The sequence below is a fragment of the Ammospiza nelsoni genome, unplaced genomic scaffold (assembly GCF_027579445.1).
Source record: "Ammospiza nelsoni isolate bAmmNel1 unplaced genomic scaffold, bAmmNel1.pri scaffold_51, whole genome shotgun sequence".
NCBI lineage: Eukaryota > Metazoa > Chordata > Aves > Passeriformes > Passerellidae > Ammospiza > Ammospiza nelsoni.
The window spans coordinates 405,361-416,620 of NW_026683190.1; positions in this window are offsets into that span (position 1 = coordinate 405,361).

Sequence of the window (11,260 nt, forward strand, 5' to 3'; positions counted from 1 at the left end):
CCCAAACTGGAGGCTTCTAAATCAGCCTTCGTTTCGGGACGTCCCCAAGGAAAAAGCTGTGGAGGCAGGCATGTTGAGGCACTTCTGCGCTCTTCTTGGGTAGTCCTTCGCAGCTGCTGTGTTCTTGGAACTCAGGGCTTTCTGGTTAAAAGAACACTAACCCTAGGCCTAACTCAAACCTTAAGCCTAGGAAGGAAAATCAGCCTATGATTCGGGATGGTCTCATGGAAATAGCAGTGGAGGCAGCCAAGTTGTGTCACTTTTGCGCTCGCCTTGGGATGCCTTTAACAGCTGCAGTGTGCCTGGAGCACAGGGCTTCCTGGTTTTAAAAGTCCTAGGCCTAAGCCTAACAGTAACCCTAGGAAGGTAAATCAGCCGGGTATTAGGGTTCTTCCTAAGGAAAAAGCTGTGAAAGCAGCCATGTTGTGGCACTTCTGCGCTCCCTTTGGGATGCCTTTGGCAGATGCAGAAAGCCTGGAATTCAGGGCTTCCTGCTTAAAAAAATCCTAGCCCTTGGCTGAGCCCTAACCCTAACCCTAGGCAGATAAATCAGCCTAGGTATAGGGATGGTGCCAAGGAAAAAGCTGTGAAAGCTGCCATGTTGTTGCACTTTTGTACTCCCCTTGGGATGCCTTTCACAGCTGTCGTGTGCTTGGAGCTCAGGGCTTCCTGGTTTAAAAATCCATGTCCCTAGCTGAGACTGGAGGAAGGTAATTCAGCCTAGGCTTAGCAATGTTGCCAATGATAACGTGTGGAGGCAGCCATTTCCTGGCACTTTTGTACTCCCCCTGGGATGCCTTTCGCAGCTGCCGTGTGCCTGGAGCTCAGAGCTTGCTGGTTTAAAAAGCTCTACACCTAGGCGTAACCCTAACCCTAACCGTAACACTGGTCATTTAAATCAGCCTGGGTTTAGGAATTATCCCAAGGGAAAAGCTGTGGAGACAGCCATGTTGTGGCACTTTTGCGCTCCCCTTGGGATGCCTTTCACAGCTGCAGTGTGCTTGGAGCACAGGGCTTCCTGGTTTACAAAACCACAACTTTAGCCCAAACTGGAGGCTTCTAAATCAGCCTTCGTTTCGGGACGTCCCCAAGGAAAAAGCTGTGGAGGCAGGCATGTTGAGGCACTTCTGCGCTCTTCTTGGGCAGTCCTTCGCAGCTGCTGTGTTCTTGGAACTCAGGGCTTTCTGGTTAAAAGAACACTAACCCTAGGCCTAACTCAAACCTTAAGCCTAGGAAGGAAAATCAGCCTATGATTCGGGATGGTCTCATGGAAATAGCAGTGGAGGCAGCCAAGTTGTGTCACTTTTGCGCTCCCCTTGGGATGCCTTTAACAGCTGCAGTGTGCCTGGAGCACAGGGCTTCCTGGTTTTAAAAGTCCTAGGCCTAAGCCTAACAGTAACCCTAGGAAGGTAAATCAGCCGGGTATTAGGGTTCTTCCTAAGGAAAAAGCCGTGAAAGCAGCCATGTTGTGGCACTTCTGCGCTCCCTTTGGGATGCCTTTGGCAGATGCAGTAAGCCTGGAACTCACGGCTTCCTGGTTAAAAAAATCCTAGCCCTTGGCTGAGCCCTAACCCTAACCCAAGGCAGATAAATCAGCCTAGGTATAGGGATGGTGCCAAGGAAAAAGCTGTGAAAGCTGCCATGTTGTTGCACTTTTGTACTCCCCTTGGGATGCCTTTCACAGCTGTCGTGTGCTTGGAGCTCAGGGCTTCCTGGTTTAAAAACCATGTCCCTAGCTGAGACTGGAGGCAGGTAATTCAGCCTAGGCTTAGCAATGGTGCCAATGAAAACGTGTGGAGGCAGCCATTTTCTGGCACTTTTGTGCTCCCCTTGGGATGCCTTTCGCAGCTGCCGTGTGCCTGGAGCTCAGAGCTTGCTGGTTTAAAAAGCTCTAAACCTAGGCGTAACCCTAACCGTAACACTGGTCATTTAAATCAGACTGGGTTTAGGAATTATCCCAAGGGAAAAGCTGTGGAGACAGCCATGTTGTGGCACTTTTGCGCTCCCCTTGGGATGCCTTTCACAGCTGCAGTGTGTCTGGAGCACAGGGCTTCCTGGTTTGAAAAACCATGTCCCTAGCTGAGACTGGAGGCAGGTAATTCAGCCTAGGCTTAGCAATGGTGCCAATGAAAACGTGTGGAGGCAGCCATTTTCTGGCACTTTTGTGCTCCCCTTGGGATGCCTTTCGCAGCTGCCGTGTGCCTGGAGCTCAGAGCTTGCTGGTTTAAAAAGCTGTACACCTAGGTGTAACCCTAACCCTAACCGTAACACTGGTCATTTAAATCAGCCTGGGTTTAGGAATTATCCCAAGGGAAAAGCTGTGGAGACAGCCATGTTGTGGCACTTTTGCGCTCCCCTTGGGATGCCTTTCACAGCTGCAGTGTGCTTGGAGCACAGGGCTTCCTGGTTTAAAAAACCACAACTTTAGCCCAAACTGGAGGCTTCTAAATCAGCCTTCGTTTCGGGACGTCCCCAAGGAAAAAGCTGTGGAGGCAGGCATGTTGAGGCACTTCTGCGCTCTTCTTGGGTAGTCCTTCGCAGCTGCTGTGTTCTTGGAACTCAGGGCTTTCTGGTTAAAAGAACACTAACCCTAGGCCTAACTCAAACCTTAAGCCTAGGAAGGAAAATCAGCCTATGATTCGGGATGGTCTCATGGAAATAGCAGTGGAGGCAGCCAAGTTGTGTCACTTTTGCGCTCCCCTTGGGATGCCTTTAACAGCTGCAGTGTGCCTGGAGCACAGGGCTTCCTGGTTTTAAAAGTCCTAGGCCTAAGCCTAACAGTAACCCTAGGAAGGTAAATCAGCCGGGTATTAGGGTTCTTCCTAAGGAAAAAGCTGTGAAAGCAGCCATGTTGTGGCACTTCTGCGCTCCCTTTGGGATGCCTTTGGCAGATGCAGTAAGCCTGGAACTCAGGGCTTCCTGGTTAAAAAAATCCTAACCCTTGGCTGAGCCCTAACCCTAACCCTAGGCAGATAAATCAGCCTAGGTATAGGGATGGTGCCAAGGAAAAAGCTGTGAAAGCTGCCATGTTGTTGCACTTTTGTACTCCCACTGGGATGCCTATCACAGCTGCCGTGTGCCTGGAGCTCAGGGCTTCCTGGTTTAAAAAACCATGTCCCTAGCTGAGACTGGAGGCAGGTGATTCAGCCTAGGCTTAGCAATGGTGCCAATGAAAACGTGTGGAGGCAGCCATTTTCTGGCACTTTTGTGCTCCCCTTGGGATGCCTTTGGCAGATGCAGTAAGCCTGGAACTCAGGGCTTCCTGGTGTAAAAAACCACAACTTTAGCCCAAACTGGAGGCTTCTAAATCAGCCTTTGTTTCGGGACGTCCCCAAGGAAAAAGCTGTGGAGGCAGGCATGTTGAGGCACTTCTGCGCTCTTCTTGGGTAGTCCTTCGCAGCTGCTGTGTTCTTGGAACTCAGGGCTTTCTGGTTAAAAGAACACTAACCCTAGGCCTAACTCAAACCTTAAGCCTAGGAAGGAAAATCAGCCTATGATTCAGGATGGTCTCATGGAAATAGCAGTGGAGGCAGCCAAGTTGTGTCACTTTTGCGCTCCCCTTGGGATGCCTTTCACAGCTGCAGTGTGCCTGGAGCACAGGGCTTCCTGGTTTTAAAAGTCCTAGGCCTAAGCCTAACAGTAACCCTAGGAAGGTAAATCAGCCGGGTATTAGGGTTCTTCCTAAGGAAAAAGCTGTGAAAGCAGCCATGTTGTGGCACTTCACCACTCCCTTTGGGATGCCTTTGGCAGATGCAGTAAGCCTGGAACTCAGGGCTTCCTGGTTAAAAAAATCCTTGCCCTTGGCTGAGCCCTAACCCTAACCCTAGGCAGATAAATCAGCCTAGGTATAGGGATGGTGCCAAGGAAAAAGCTGTGAAAGCTGCCATGTTGTTGCACTTTTGTACTCCCCTTGGGATGCCTTTCACAGCTGCCAAGTGCCTGGAGCTCAGGGCTTCCTGGTTTAAAAAACAATGTCCCTAGCTGAGACTGGAGGCAGGTGATTCAGCCTAGGCTTAGCAATGGTGCCAATGAAAACGTGTGGAGGCAGCCATTTTCTGGCACTTTTGTGCTCCCCTTGGGATGCCTTTCGCAGCTGCCGTGTGCCTGGAGCTCAGAGCTTGCTGGTTTAAAAAGCTCTACACCTAGGCATAACCCTAACCCTAACCGTAACACTGGTCATTTAAATCAGCCTGGGTTTAGGAATTTTCCCAAGGGAAAAGCTGTGGAGACAGCCATGTTGTGGCACTTTTGCGCTCCCCTTGGCATGCCTTTCACAGCTGCAGTGTGCTTGGAGCACAGGGCTTCCTGGTGTAAAATACCACAACTTTAGCCCAATCTGGAGGCTTCTAAATCAGCCTACGTTTCGGGACGTCCCCAAGGAAAAAGCTGTGGAGGCAGGCATGTTGAGGCACTTCTGTGCTCTTCTTGGGCAGTCCTGTGCAGCTGCTGTGTTCTTGGAACTCAGGGCTTTCTGGTTAAAAGAACACTAACCCTAGGCCTAACTCAAACCTTAAGCCTAGGAAGGAAAATCAGCCTATGATTCGGGATGGTCTCATGGAAATAACAGTGGAGGCAGCCAAGTTGTGTCACTTTTGCGCTCCCCTTGGGATGCCTTTCACAGCTGCAGTGTGCCTGGAGCACAGGGCTTCCTGGTTTTAAAAGTCCTAAGCCTAAGCTTAACAGTAACCCTAGGTAGGTAAATCAGCTGGGTATTAGGGTTCTTCCTAAGGAAAAAGCTGTGAAAGCAGCCATGTTGTGGCACTTCTGCGCTCCCTTTGGGATGCCTTTGACAGATGCAGTAAGCCTGGAACTCACGGCTTCCTGGTTCAAAAAATCCTAGCCCTTGGCTGAGCCCTAACGCTAACCCTAGGCAGATAAATCAGCCTAGGTATAGGGATGGTGCCAAGGAAAAAGCTGTGAAAGCTGCCATGTTGTTGCACTTTTGTACTCCCCTTGGGATGCCTTCACAGCTGTCGTGTGCTTGGAGCTCAGGGCTTCCTGGTTTAAAAATCCATGTCCCTAGCTGAGACTGGAGGCAGGTAATTCAGCCTAGGCTTAGCAATGGTGCCAATGAAAACGTGTGGAGGCAGCCATTTCCTGGCACTTTTGTGCTCCCCTTGGGACGCCTTTCGCAGCTGCCGTGTGCCTGGAGCTCAGAGCTTACTGGTTTAAAAAGCTCTACACCTAGGCTTAACCCTAACCCTAACCGTAACACTGGTCATTTAAATCAGCCTGGGTTTAGGAATTATCCCAAGGGAAAAGCTGTGGATACAGCCATGTTGTGGCACTTTTGCGCTCCCCTTGGGATGCCTTTCACAGCTGCAGTGTGTCTGGAGCACAGGGCTTCCTGGTTTGAAAAACCTTGTCCCTAGCTGAGACTGGAGGCAGGTAATTCAACCTAGGCTTAGCAATGGTGCCAATGAAAACGTGTGGAGGCAGCCATTTTCTGGCACTTTTGTGCTCCCCTTGGGATGCCTTTCGCAGCTGCCGTGTGCCTGGAGCTCAGAGCTTGCTGGTTTAAAAAGCTCTACACCTAGGCGTAACCCTAACCCTAACCGTAACACTGGTCATTTAAATCAGCCTGGGTTTAGGAATTATCCCAAGGGAAAAGCTGTGGAGACAGCCATGTTGTGGCACTTTTGCGCTCCCCTTGGGATGCCTTTCACAGCTGCAGTGAGCTTGGAGCACAGGGCTTCCTGGTGTAAAAAACCACAACTTTAGCCCAAACTGGAGGCTTCTAAATCAGCCTTCGTTTCGGGACGTCCCCAAGGAAAAAGCTGTGGAGGCAGGCATGTTGAGGCATTTCTGCGCACTTCTTGGGTAGTACTTCGCAGCTGCTGTGTTCTTGGAACTCAGGGCTTTCTGGTTAAAAGAACACTAACCCTAGGCCTAACTCAAACCTTAAGCCTAGGAAGGAAAATCAGCCTATGATTCGGGATGGTCTCATGGAAATAGCAGTGGAGGCAGCCAAGTTGTGTCACTTTTGCGCTCCCCTTGGGATGCCTTTAACAGCTGCAGTGTGCCTGGAGGACAGAGCTTCCTGGTTTTAAAAGTCCTAGGCCTAAGCCTAACAGCAACCCTAGGAAGATAAATCAGCTGGGTATTAGGGTTCTTCCTAAGGAAAAAGCTGTGAAAGCAGCCATGTTGTGGCACTTCTGCGCTCCCTTTGGGATGCCTTTGGCAGATGCAGTAAGCATGGAACTCAGGGCTTCCTGGTTAAAAAAATCCTAGCCCTAGGTTGAGCCCTAACCCTAACCCTAGGCAGATAAATCAGCCTAGGTATAGGGATGGTGCCAAGGAAAAGGCTGTGAAAGCTGCCATGTTGTTGCACTTTTGTACTCCCCTTGGGATGCCTTTCACAGCTGCCTTGTGCCTGGAGCTCAGGGCTTCCTGGTTTAAAAATCCATGTCCCTAGCTGAGACTGGAGGCAGGTAATTCAGCCTAGGCTTAGCAATGGTGCCAATGAAAACGTGTGGAGGCAGCCATTTCCTGGCACTTTTGTGCTCCCCTTGGGATGCCTTTCGCAGCTGCCGTGTGCCTGGAGCTCAGAGCTTGCTGGTTTAAAAAGCTCTACACCTAGGCGTAACCCTAACCCTAACCGTAACACTGGTCATTTAAATCAGCCTGGGTTTAGGAATTATCCCAAGGGAAAAGCTGTGGAGACAGCCATGTTGTGGCACTTTTGCGCTCCCCTTGGGATGCCTTTCACAGCTGCAGTGTGTCTGGAGCACAGGGCTTCCTGGTTTGAAAAACCTTGTCCCTAGCTGAGACTGGAGGCAGGTAATTCAACCTAGGCTTAGCAATGGTGCCAATGAAAACGTGTGGAGGCAGCCATTTTCTGGCACTTTTGTGCTCCCCTTGGGATGCCTTTCGCAGCTGCCGTGTGCCTGGAGCTCAGAGCTTGCTGGTTTAAAAAGCTCTACACCTAGGCGTAACCCTAACCCTAACCGTAACACTGGTCATTTAAATCAGCCTGGGTTTAGGAATTATCCCAAGGGAAAAGCTGTGGAGACAGCCATGTTGTGGCACTTTTGCGCTCCCCTTGGGATGCCTTTCACAGCTGCAGTGAGCTTGGAGCACAGGGCTTCCTGGTGTAAAAAACCACAACTTTAGCCCAAACTGGAGGCTTCTAAATCAGCCTTCGTTTCGGGACGTCCCCAAGGAAAAAGCTGTGGAGGCAGGCATGTTGAGGCATTTCTGCGCTCTTCTTGGGTAGTCCTTCGCAGCTGCTGTGTTCTTGGAACTCAGGGCTTTCTGGTTAAAAGAACACTAACCCTAGGCCTAACTCAAACCTTAAGCCTAGGAAGGAAAATCAGCCTATGATTCGGGATGGTCTCATGGAAATAGCAGTGGAGGCAGCCAAGTTGTGTCACTTTTGCGCTCCCCTTGGGATGCCTTTAACAGCTGCAGTGTGCCTGGAGGACAGAGCTTCCTGGTTTTAAAAGTCCTAGGCCTAAGCCTAACAGCAACCCTAGGAAGATAAATCAGCTGGGTATTAGGGTTCTTCCTAAGGAAAAAGCTGTGAAAGCAGCCATGTTGTGGCACTTCTGCGCTCCCTTTGGGATGCCTTTGGCAGATGCAGTAAGCATGGAACTCAGGGCTTCCTGGTTAAAAAAATCCTAGCCCTAGGTTGAGCCCTAACCCTAACCCTAGGCAGATAAATCAGCCTAGGTATAGGGATGGTGCCAAGGAAAAGGCTGTGAAAGCTGCCATGTTGTTGCACTTTTGTACTCCCCTTGGGATGCCTTTCACAGCTGCCAAGTGCCTGGAGCTCAGGGCTTCCTGGTTTAAAAAACCATGTCCCTAGCTGAGACTGGAGGCAGGTAATTCAGCCTAGGCTTAGCAATGGTGCCAATGAAAACGTGTGGAGGCAGCCATTTCCTGGCACTTTTGTGCTCCCCTTGGGATGCCTTTCGCAGCTGCCGTGTGCCTGGAGCTCAGAGCTTGCTGGTTTAAAAAGCTCTACACCTAGGCGTAACCCTAACCCTAACCGTAACACTGGTCATTTAAATCAGCCTGGGTTTAGGAATTATCCCAAGGGAAAAGCTGTGGAGACAGCCATGTTGTGGCACTTTTGCGCTCCCCTTGGGATGCCTTTCACAGCTGCAGTGTGTCTGGAGCACAGGGCTTCCTGGTTTGAAAAACCTTGTCCCTAGCTGAGACTGGAGGCAGGTAATTCAACCTAGGCTTAGCAATGGTGCCAATGAAAACGTGTGGAGGCAGCCATTTTCTGGCACTTTTGTGCTCCCCTTGGGATGCCTTTCGCAGCTGCCGTGTGCCTGGAGCTCAGAGCTTGCTGGTTTAAAAAGCTCTACACCTAGGCGTAACCCTAACCCTAACCGTAACACTGGTCATTTAAATCAGCCTGGGTTTAGGAATTATCCCAAGGGAAAAGCTGTGGAGACAGCCATGTTGTGGCACTTTTGCGCTCCCCTTGGGATGCCTTTCACAGCTGCAGTGAGCTTGGAGCACAGGGCTTCCTGGTGTAAAAAACCACAACTTTAGCCCAAACTGGAGGCTTCTAAATCAGCCTTCGTTTCGGGACGTCCCCAAGGAAAAAGCTGTGGAGGCAGGCATGTTGAGGCATTTCTGCGCTCTTCTTGGGTAGTACTTCGCAGCTGCTGTGTTCTTGGAACTCAGGGCTTTCTGGTTAAAAGAACACTAACCCTAGGCCTAACTCAAACCTTAAGCCTAGGAAGGAAAATCAGCCTATGATTCGGGATGGTCTCATGGAAATAGCAGTGGAGGCAGCCAAGTTGTGTCACTTTTGCGCTCCCCTTGGGATGCCTTTAACAGCTGCAGTGTGCCTGGAGGACAGAGCTTCCTGGTTTTAAAAGTCCTAGGCCTAAGCCTAACAGCAACCCTAGGAAGATAAATCAGCTGGGTATTAGGGTTCTTCCTAAGGAAAAAGCTGTGAAAGCAGCCATGTTGTGGCACTTCTGCGCTCCCTTTGGGATGCCTTTGGCAGATGCAGTAAGCATGGAACTCAGGGCTTCCTGGTTAAAAAAATCCTAGCCCTAGGTTGAGCCCTAACCCTAACCCTAGGCAGATAAATCAGCCTAGGTATAGGGATGGTGCCAAGGAATAGGCTGTGAAAGCTGCCATGTTGTTGCACTTTTGTACTCCCCTTGGGATGCCTTTCACAGCTGCCAAGTGCCTGGAGCTCAGGGCTTCCTGGTTTAAAAATCCATGTCCCTAGCTGAGACTGGAGGCAGGTAATTCAGCCTAGGCTTAGCAATGGTGCCAATGAAAACGTGTGGAGGCAGCCATTTCCTGGCACTTTTGTGCTCCCCTTGGGATGCCTTTCGCAGCTGCCGTGTGCCTGGAGCTCAGAGCTTGCTGGTTTAAAAAGCTCTACACCTAGGCGTAACCCTAACCCTAACCGTAACACTGGTCATTTAAATCAGCCTGGGTTTAGGAATTATCCCAAGGGAAAAGCTGTGGAGACAGCCATGTTGTGGCACTTTTGCGCTCCCCTTGGGATGCCTTTCACAGCTGCAGTGTGCTTGGAGCACAGGGCTTCCTGCTTTAAAAAACCACAACTTTAGCCCAAACTGGAGGCTTCTAAATCAGCCTTCGTTTCGGGACGTCCCCAAGGAAAAAGCTGTGGAGGCAGGCATGTTGAGGCACTTCTGCGCTCTTCTTGGGTAGTCCTTCGCAGCTGCTGTGTTCTTGGAACTCAGGGCTTTCTGGTTAAAAGAACACTAACCCTAGGCCTAACTCAAACCTTAAGCCTAGGAAGGAAAATCAGCCTATGATTCGGGATGGTCTCATGGAAATAGCAGTGGAGGCAGCCAAGTTGTGTCACTTTTGCGCTCCCCTTGGGATGCCTTTAACAGCTGCAGTGTGCCTGGAGCACAGGGCTTCCTGGTTTTAAAAGTCCTAGGCCTAATCCTAACAGTAACCCTAGGAAGGTAAATCAGCTGGGTATTAGGGTTCTTCCTAAGGAAAAAGCTATGAAAGCAGCCATGTTGTGGCACTTCTGCGCTCCCTTTGGGATGCCTTTGGCAGATGCAGTAAGCCTGGAACTCAGGGCTTCCTGGTTAAAAAAATCCTTGCCCTTGGCTGAGCCCTAACCCTAACCCTAGGCAGATAAATCAGCCTAGGTATAGGGATGGTGCCAAGGAAAAAGCTGTGAAAGCTGCCATGTTGTTGCACTTTTGTACTCCCCTTGGGATGCCTTTCACAGCTGCCAAGTGCCTGGAGGTCAGGGCTTCCTGGTTTAAAAAACCATGTCCCTAGCTGAGACTGGAGGCAGGTAATTCAGCCTAGGCTTAGCAATGGTGCCAATGAAAACGTGTGGAGGCAGCCATTTTCTGGCACTTTTGTGCTCCCCTTGGGATGCCTTTCGCAGCTGCCGTGTGCCTGGAGCTCAGAGCTTGCTGGTTTAAAAAGCTCTACACCTAGGCGTAACCCTAACCCTAACCGTAACACTGGTCATTTAAATCAGCCTGGGTTTAGGAATTATCCCAAGGGAAAAGCTGTGGAGACAGCCATGTTGTGGCACTTTTGCGCTCCCCTTGGGATGCCTTTCACAGCTGCAGTGAGCTTGGAGCACAGGGCTTCCTGGTGTAAAAAACCACAACTTTAGCCCAAACTGGAGGCTTCTAAATCAGCCTTCGTTTCGGTACGTCCCCAAGGAAAAAGCTGTGGAGGCAGGCATGTTGAGGCACTTCTGCGCTCTTCTTGGGTAGTCCTTCGCAGCTGCTGTGTTCTTGGAACTCAGGGCTTTCTGGTTAAAAGAACACTAACCCTAGGCCTAACTCAAACCTTAAGCCTAGGAAGGAAAATCAGCCTATGATTCGGGATGGTCTCATGGAAATAGCAGTGGAGGCAGCCAAGTTGTGTCACTTTTGCGCTCCCCTTGGGATGCCTTTAACAGCTGCAGTGTGCCTGGAGCACACGGCTTCCTGGTTTTAAAAGTCCTAGGCCTAAGCCTAACAGTAACCCTAGGAAGGTAAATCAGCCGGGTATTAGGGTTCTTCCTAAGGAAAAAGCTGTGAAAGCAGCCATGTTGTGGCACTTCTGCGCTCCCTTTGGGATGCCTTTGGCAGATGCAGTAAGCCTGGAACTCAGGGCTTCCTGGTCAAAAAAATCCTAGCCCTAGGCTGAGCCCTAACCCTAACCCTAGGCAGATAAATCAGCCTAGGTATAGGGATGGTGCCAAGGAAAAAGCTGTGAAAGCAGCCATGTTGTTGCACTTTTGTACTCCCCTTGGGATGCCTTTCACAGCTGCCGTGTGCCTGGAGCTCAGGGCTTC